Raw genomic sequence first — 9,075 nt, forward strand, 5'->3', positions numbered from 1 at the left:
CTCCTCCTCCCAGCCCCCGCTCTGCAGGCCTCACAGGAAGCTGGCCCCTTCCCCAGGGAGTCTCCCGTGCCAGACGGCACGGACTGCCCCAGAGGCAGGGGAGTGAGTCCTGGGCACAGGCCTCTGGCTCCTGTGCTGGGGTGCAGCTCCCCTATCTGGGGCCTGCCACCAGCCCCTCATTCTGAGATCTCACTCTGATGGCTTCCCTCCGGGGGAGCCACCCAAATATGAAGTCACAGAGAGAAAAAAGTCTTGCGGACAAAGCCAAGAAAAATTACACAGGCTCTTAAATTTGTGGGTGAAAGGCTTCCAACTACTTTGTGCACCATCAGGAGACTTCTTGAGCCCAGGTGTGACCGTAACCCACGTGTGTGGCGAGCCATCTGCAGAGGAAACGCACCGGCCGGGCCACATGACGTGGCCCCTACGAACCGCCCAAGAGGTGGGCAGGCAGGCCCCGTGTCCCCTGGGGAGCCAGCCAGGGGGCACGGGCACGAGGACCCCACCGCCCGACGGCAGGGGTCCACGCTCTCCCCCATGGGGCTGCCTTCCTGAGGGTGTCAAGAGAGATGCTGTCAAAGCTCCGGGAACCATCTGGGGTTGCTGGAAACTGGCCTCCCCATCAAGTGCTTCAAGATGCCGACTGGGGGCGCCTGCGTGGCTCAGTCGTTAAGCGTCGGCCTTCGGCTCAGGTCATGACCCCGGGGTCCCGGATCAAGCCCCACGTTGGGCTCCCTGCTCCGCGGGGAGTCTGCTTCTCCCTCTGCCCTTCACCCTGCTTGTGCGCTCTCGCTCGCTCTCTCAAATAAATATTAAAAACAAAACAAACCAAAAGATGCCGACTGGTCCCCACTAGCCAGTTCTCCTCCTCCCTGGGTGCCGGCCCTGCTTGCCGGCTCACTCGGAGGTGCCCTGGGATCCCACAGTCACCTCTGAGCCCCTCGGAGCTTCCAGTTGGCGGTTTCCTGTGGGAGCGCGGCCAGGGCCTCTGCTCTCCACTTTCTGGAAGACTTCCCTCTCCCCGCTCTGCCTCCCGTCCACCCTGACCACCAGCCTGGCCACAGAGGAGCAGGAAGTGGACTGGCTTCGGGCGGGGCGGGGGGGGGGGGGTTGCAGGCGCCAGGAAGCCGCGGAGGAGCCCACCCCTGGCCCTGTGTTTCAGGGGACAGGAGAGAAGGGGAGCCTCCTGGGACCCCGGGGTCATGAGCCCGTCCCCTGCAGAGCTGCTGTGGGTAGGACAGTCTCGCAGGAATGTCATGATCCCAACGGTACCCCTGTGAAGGCCGTCTTTTCTAGAAATGCAACACAGAGGGCAATGGCCCCTCCGTAACAGAAGAGCTGTTGTGAGACAAAGAAGTCAGAATGGGTTGAAGGTCTTTAGGGAGGGGAACATTCCACTGCTGACAGAGCAGAGCGGGCTGGAAGGCTCAGGGTGACTGAAGGGCAACTGCAGCCTGAGCTCGGGTCAAAGGTCCTTCTGTGTGACCAGAATGGGGCTCTCTGGTGGCAGCCTACAGGTCAGCACGTCTGCCACCCCTGTGAGCCAGGCCCCGGCGCAGCCCCAACAGGGACACAGAGCCGTCCTCCAGCAGCAGCCAGGCTGGGGGGGAAACACACGCAGGCCTGAGGGATGTGGGGTGAACTAGGACACAGGCGAAGAGGGAGGGGAGGATGGGCGCCGCCCCGGGTGAGCTAGGGAGGCTTTCGTGAGGGAGTTGGCTTTGGAGTAAGGCCTTCATGGGGGGAGAATTCCCACAGGTAGTGACTGGGGAGGGCCACCCATCAGGGCCTGGCAGGGGGAGGGAACAGCCTGAGCAGAAGCAGGGAAGGCGAGCTCCAGCCTGTGTAGCCTCTCGTGTGGGAGGCCTTCTGTGCCCAGGGGGAGAAAACCCGGCTGGTAGATCACTTTCCGCATCTTGGAGTACCACCGTGATGCTGAGAGTGGTTTTGAATAGCTCCAACTTGTTCCTGGAACTTGGATGGCCCTCTCTCAGGAAGTCATACTCTGAGGAGTTTCCTAGAAAGACAGACAGACGGGTCAACCTGCCAAAAGTGAGTGCGTGTTTCACGGGAAGAGTGTTGCTGTTCTCCAACAACCGGACATGCCACCCGATCCTCGGAGTCACTGGGCCCAGTGGCCCTGGGGTCCAAGGATTCCTTCCACAGCACTTTCAACAAGAGCCCTTCTGGACTCTGAAGGTCTTGAGCAGCCTCTCAGGGGTTCTTTGGCCAAGTCAACCTTGACTGAGCCCTACCCTGAGACCTTCTTTTCAGCCCCAGCTAGTGGACAAGGGGTGAACATGCTCAACCTCATGCTCAGTATGAACAGATGAGCTCAGAGCTTGAACAAGACGGTGCAGACAGGGAACGATGAGTCCTCAAGCTCAGGGGTCTCACTGAGGCTGCCGCCACGTGGGGCCACGGGAAAGATGAGTGAGCGGAGGGAAGCAGGAGTTCGGGCCCCTCAGGGAGGAGAGGATGGACACTTCCCAAATTCTCTGTCACAGTCCTGAGAAGATTGTGGTACCTCCCCGAATATCCGCGGACACCTGCCGTGTCCTTACCACCAGCTGCCCTCCATCTGAGCCAGCCTGGGGGGGCCCAGAGAGCGCCTAAAACCCAGAGATCCCTGGTGAGAACCCCTTCCCCTCTGGGTCTCTGGGCTCAGGCAGGACAAGCCAGCTTCTTGTGGTGGGTGGAGCTGGGGTTCTTCTGAGGGCAGCAGGCGGACTTCCCGACTTTCTCTCCAGCCCTGGCTTTGCCTCTCCAACCCCGAAGTGAGGCTGCTATGTGACTCTGGGGAGTTCACCAGAGTTTTCCAGCCCATTCCTGGCACCTGCTGCTGTTGGCTGCACTTAAACGCCTCCAGGCAATGCCAAATTTTCCTTGGTGCTCAGAGAGAGAGCTCAGCTGAGGTCACATGGAAAATAACCCCGGAGCAGAGCCCCGCTCCAAGCTGTTTCAGCTGACTTCCCTTTGTTCTCTGTCTCTCTCTCTCTCACACACACACACAGAGGAAACTGGCCTGTGCCCCCACAGGTCACACTGCACGCCCCTAAACACGGAGTGCCACACAGTAAACGTCTGAGACAACTTGTTTGCATCTAAGGACTCTGGGAACGCTTTAAAAGTAGAGAACTCCAGGGACACCGTGCCACGAGGTCTCTATAACCACTGGCTTCCAGACTACAAGCCCTTTCAGGGGGAAAGCTCTCAGGACAGATGAACCTTGCTTTACACCAGAACACATTCCTGAAGAGTCACAGATAATCTACTCATTTCTACTCTGCCTTATTCCAGGAAAACAAAACACAAAAGCATGGCAAACATGAAGATGGCAAATTAGAAAAAGGAACTTTAAAAATATAAAACACAAAAAGATGCTCAACATCACTTGGCAGCAGGGAAATGCAAAACACCAATGAGATATCACCTCACACCTGCCAGAGTGGCTAAAATCAACAACACAAGAATCAACAGATGTTGGCGAGGATGCAGAGAAAGGGGAACCCTCCTACACTGCTGGTGGGAATGCAAGCTGGGGCAGCCACTCTGGAAACCAGTATGGAGGTTCCTCAAGAAGTTGAAAATAGAGCTACCATAGGATCCAGCAATTGCACTACTGGGTATTTACCCCAAAGAATACAAAAATATTAATTCAGAGGGATACAGGCACCCCGATGTTTATAGCAGCATTATCTATAGTAGCCAAATTATGGAAACAGCCCAAGTGTCCATCGATGAACGGATAAAGATGTGGTGTATATATATAATGGGATATTACTCAGACATCAAAAAGAATGAAATCTTGTCATTTGCAATGACATGGATGGAGCTAAAGAGTATAACGCTAAGTGAAATAGATCAGTCGGAGAAAGAGAAACACCGTATGATTTCATATGTGGAATTTAAGGAACAAAACAAAGGAACAGACTCTTACCTAGAGAGAACAAGCTGATGGTGGGGGGATGGGGGAAAGAGACAAAGGGGATTAAGAGCATACTTATCACGATGAGCACCGGGCGATGTATGGAAGTGTTGAGTCACCATGTTGTACACCTGAAACTAACATAATGCTGTATGTTAACTATACTGGAATTAAAATAAAAAATTTAATTAAAAAAATATAAAATAGAACCAGGAGAGAAGCAAAGTCAGCATGGACACCGTAAAACTCAGACAGGCTCGCAATGGGTAAGACACAATGTTCCGTAAACCCTCTAGCAGCTGCACAAACAGAGAAATTTGATTGGTCACCCAAAGCATCATGTATACACTGAGCTTTGGGAAACTGAATCACATTTCAAATACATTAGTGGCGTTGCTATTAAAGAAAACCTTTGTAGTAGACTTCTGGTTTCGTTTTTTGTTTTTTGTCTGCTCAGCAGCCCTTTTTCTCAGGAAGTGGTCCTTCCTCGCTTGGTGGGATCAGGATGGGCTATCACTCACGGAATCCCAGCCTCGTTAGGCAGGCAGGCTTTGGAACCAAGCTTACACATTAGACCCTCTCCTGGAAATCTGCATCCTGAATGGAGACACCTGGGGACTGCAGGTGGTTAAAGCAGAGTCTGCTGTGAGGGTATCCTCAGAAGACAACTCACAATGATATCTGGCTATCTGGAGCCCCAGACCTGACCTAGTTCTGTCCTTGCCATGTCTTGATTTTCCAGGTTTTCCTTGAGTCTACAAACGTCCCAGATTCTTTCCAATAATATCTTTATAGCCTAAGCTAACAAAAGTCTATTTCTGTTGCTAACAACCAAGAACTCCTAAAATATGGATGCTAATAAATTCACGTGGCATAGAGAATGCTCTCAAAAAGCAAATATTGGAGTTGTCTTCTTGGAAAAGTCACAATCCAAGATGTTTTATTCGCCATGAACAGCGCTCAGGGCTCTGGCTGCGGAACTGGACAAGACTGCCCTTGGCCTGGACCTTGAAGACAGTCTGAGTGTGGAGAAGAGGGTGAGGGTGGGGAAGGCATTCTAGGAGGACAGAACCTCAGTGTTACAGGAAGTGGGAGGGAGTGAGAGTTTTCAGCCACAGCCCCAGGAGAGACTAGACCTCACATTCCCAAGGAGGGTCCAGACCTCGTGCTGTATTCACCAGGGAAATGTCCGGAACTGGGTAGAGAATTTTAAACTCTTCACCCACATTAAAAGTGCAAGTAAAAATTGAGTTGGATTTTTTTTAAAGAGGATGTTTGAATAGGATTCCTTTGGAGAGAGATTTTCAGAGCAAGCCCTACTCTTCCCCTGGGGTGGGGGCATGCCTGCCGGTCACCTCAAGGCTAAATGGGGAGAGCTTTAAATGGACCCAGTGGGACACTTACCCCATGCTCCCTGTAGTTTGGGGGTCACAGGAGATGAGTGACTGACTCCCATTTGGGAGACCAAAGAAGGGAAGGTAGGCTGGCTGCTACTTTTCAGCAAAGATTACATAGTGGGAGCCAACCACCTCCAGGCTTGGTCGGGATAAATAACGTGTGGGCATTGTCTATGGGCCAGACGTGGGGTCTTTTAGGTCCGATCCAAGTGGACAGTTCAGAGGAAAAGAGAATTCAGCAGGATGCTGCTGGAGGTCTCACTAAATTCCTAGAGGCAGGGGAAAGGGTGGGCCACCAGGCAGCATGGAGATGCTTTAGTCCGTGTAAGAGCAAAAAAAAGTTGCTAATGAGGACAGCTCTGGAGGTCCTCCTCGTCAACCTGACAGTTTCAGGGACATCATCAAAGCTAGGTCCATCTGTCAGCAGTGGGCTCGACAGCTTGGTGGAGGGAATCCAGGAGGCAGGTGGAACCAGGTACAGGGTGTTTGCGAAATGCCGTCCTAGGCTGGAGAAGGTCGACAGCAATAGCAGGGCAAGTATGGAAAATCCCGAGCACCAACTGCACAGCATCACCACAAAGCCTTTTTGCCAAAAACACTGAATCTGGATCTCATCAAACCTTTACCTCTAACTTCCAGTTTCAAGGAAAAACAGGGGAGAGAGGAGCAAAAGAAATGGTAGTTGAAGGAAGCAATCAGATAAAGCCTCTTGCATGTGATATTCCGCCAAAAAACCAACGTAGCTTCTTTGGCAAATCAACGACATGAAAGAAGAGGGGCAGAGCAGGATGGAACTATTATAGCCTAAGAGACATGGGATAGTCAATAGTCATGTACCAATGTTGGTTTCTTAGTTTAGACAAATACGTGATTATAAAGTTGTTAATGTTAGTGGGTAAAAGCGTGCAGGAATTCTCTGTACTAAATTTGCAACTTTTCTGTAAATCTAAAATTATTCCAAAATGAAAGCTTACAGCTTAAAGACCCAAATGGACAAGACACCTTTGAGACAACTGGGGAACTTGAGAGTGGGTGTCACTGATTTTAAGGAATCGTTGTTAATCCTGTGAGGTTGAAGTTATGTAGAAATAGGTCCTTCTCTTAAGAGATGCTTACTTAACTGCGTTAAATGTCAGGATGTCTTTAATCTAAAATATCTCAGCAAATTTCTTGAAAAGCCAATGAAACAAATATAATGCAATATTGAGGATTATTATATCTTGGTGATAGGGGTTTAGTATACTTTCCTAATTTCTTATGATTACAAGTTTGCACAATAAAAACTGAGTGCCTATGATTTAACTTATGCTTTAGATGTTATTTCATTAAGCCCCCAAACATCCGTATAAGACAGATCCATTACTGAGGGCTCGGAGTATTTTGTGCAAGATGGCACAGCCAAAACATGGCAGACCTGGGGTGTGTCCACGAGCACCCACCGCCTCCCATTATGCCTTGTGCAGAAGGACAGTATCTCAGCGGGGAATGAAAAAGAAAGGGGTGCTCCAGCTATATCCCAGGGGACCAGGCGACCATCAAGGGAAGTCCAAAAGAGGAGCTGGCCAGAGGAGTCAAGACAAGGACTTTGGCTTTGGATGGCAATAACAGCCGGTATTACTCACGTTTCCTTGCATTGCCTTACTTGAATCTCCCATGAATCTATTCCTCTTGTAGGCAGTGTGCTCCTTTTTTAAGATTTATTTTATTTTTCAGAGAGAGAGAGACAGAGCACGGTGGGGAGGGGCAGAGGGAGAGAGAGAGAATCTCAAGCAGACTCCACACAGCACAGAGCCCGCTGCGGGGCTCGATCTCACGACCCTGAAATCACGACCTGAGCTGAAACCAAGAGTCGGACGTTTAACCTACTGAGCCACCCAGGTACCCCAGAGTGTGCTCCTTTTTACAGATGACAGCCAGGTGCCGAGAGGCTGATCCAAGGTCCCACGAATGCCAAGTGGGGAAGCCAGGACTCGTTCCAGGCCCTGGAGACAGTTTCCTCCAGCAGACACCTGGCCTCCCTGGGTGGTAGGGGGTGGGAAGAAGGCGCACACGCATCAGCCAGTTGTGCTCAGGTGCTCGTTGGTGTAAGAGGTGGCGGCAGCGTAGGCGCCCCGCCCACAGTGCTGGGTGGATGACAGGTGTTTCTGCCAGCCTCCCTGAGTGCCCGGAGGGCCTGGGCTGGCTCAGGCGGGCAGGGCCACCTCAGTTCCCGTCCCCTGCTGTCAGCCTCTGGAGGTCTGCAGGCTGAGCCCCTCGCTGTCTTCTGCTTCGGCCCAAATGTGCCCTCATCACATAGACTTTCTCTGAGCTGCCTACACAAAAAACCCCTCCCTCTCTTCCTCCCATTTTTCTCTATACCCTTTCCCTGCTTGATATTATTGCCACCCATCACATTATACATAAATGCATTTCTTTCTCTCTCCTGCTCTAGAATCTAAGCCCCATGAGGTCAGGACTTATCCCTGGTCACTCAGTATCCCCAGGGGAGACTCCACGAATATTTGTTCAATGAATAAATGTATACATGAATAAATTAATGTAAAAAGAAGGATGCTAGTCGTTTTTTCTCTACTTGTGAAAATCATGCTGCTGGGAAATACTATAGTAGGAAAAAAAAGTACACTTGACCCTTGAACAACGCGGGTTTGAACTGAGCAGGTCCACTTGGCGTGTTGTTTTTCGATAGATACAGTGCAGTTAATGTATTTTCCTTACGATTTTCTTACCATTTCCTTTCCTCTAGCATACTTCATGGTAAGAAAATAGTATATAACACATATAACATACCAAATATGTGTTCGTTGTTTTGTTATCAGTAAGGTTTCCGGTCAACGGTAGGCTATTAATAGCTAAGTTTTGGGGGGAGTCAAAAGTCATACGTGGGTTCTCAGGCGCCTCGGTGGCTCAGTCGGTTAGGCGTCTGCCTTTGGTTCAGGTCGTGATCTCAGGGTCCTGGGATTGGGCCCCACGTGGAGTCGGGTTCCCTGCTCCGGGGAGTCAGGTTCTCCCTCTGCCCTGCCCCCCCCTCCCCCGCCGCCACCTTGTGCTCTCTCTTGCTTTCTCCGTCTCTCAAATGAATAATAAAAAAAAAGTGATACGTGGATTCTCAACTGCACAGGGGGGTGGCGCCGCTGAGCCCCGCGTTGTTCGAGGGCCAACTACGTCAGACAAGCCTGAAAGTGGGACGATCCCCCCTGTTTACAGGTAAGGGGAAGCCCCAGGAAGGCCCGAACTTACCCGGCAGTTGCTCCGCCTTGCAACCAGCTGAGAGGCTCCTTCTCGGATTCTTCCACGTTTCCACAGCCGAATCCCCTGATGGGGAAGCGGCCCGGAGGCGGCCCACCTGTGCTCAGGGGAGCCGCGTCCCGCCACCCGGCTTCAGGCCTCGGGTCACTCTCTTCGCCCGCCCCGCCACCCTTCCTCCTCTTCCTCCTCTTCCTCCTTCCGGCCCGTGGGAGCCACGCGGGGAGCCGCCCCTCACGTGGCCGTGGCCCGAGGGGGCAGCCACTCACACCCACGAGCTGCAGCTGGCGGCCCCTCGCTGGGGGAGGGCAGGTGAGGGCGCCCTACAGAGGGCTCTGAAAACCTGCAGCAGGAGAGCGGACACCCAGGCACGTGGCCGGGTGAGTTTCCAGGTGGGAGCCTGGTCCCAGTTTCAGCGAGGGGGTGAGGAGCTGCCCTTCCTACAGCTGAGCGCCTGCGTCGGGGCCCGCAGCTCCTCCACGGCCCGTCGGCGCGGCGGCTCCCTCG

Source organism: Mirounga leonina, unplaced genomic scaffold, assembly GCF_011800145.1.
Source record: "Mirounga leonina isolate KUSES-001 unplaced genomic scaffold, KU_Mleo_1.0 Mir_154, whole genome shotgun sequence".
Lineage (NCBI taxonomy): Eukaryota > Metazoa > Chordata > Mammalia > Carnivora > Phocidae > Mirounga > Mirounga leonina.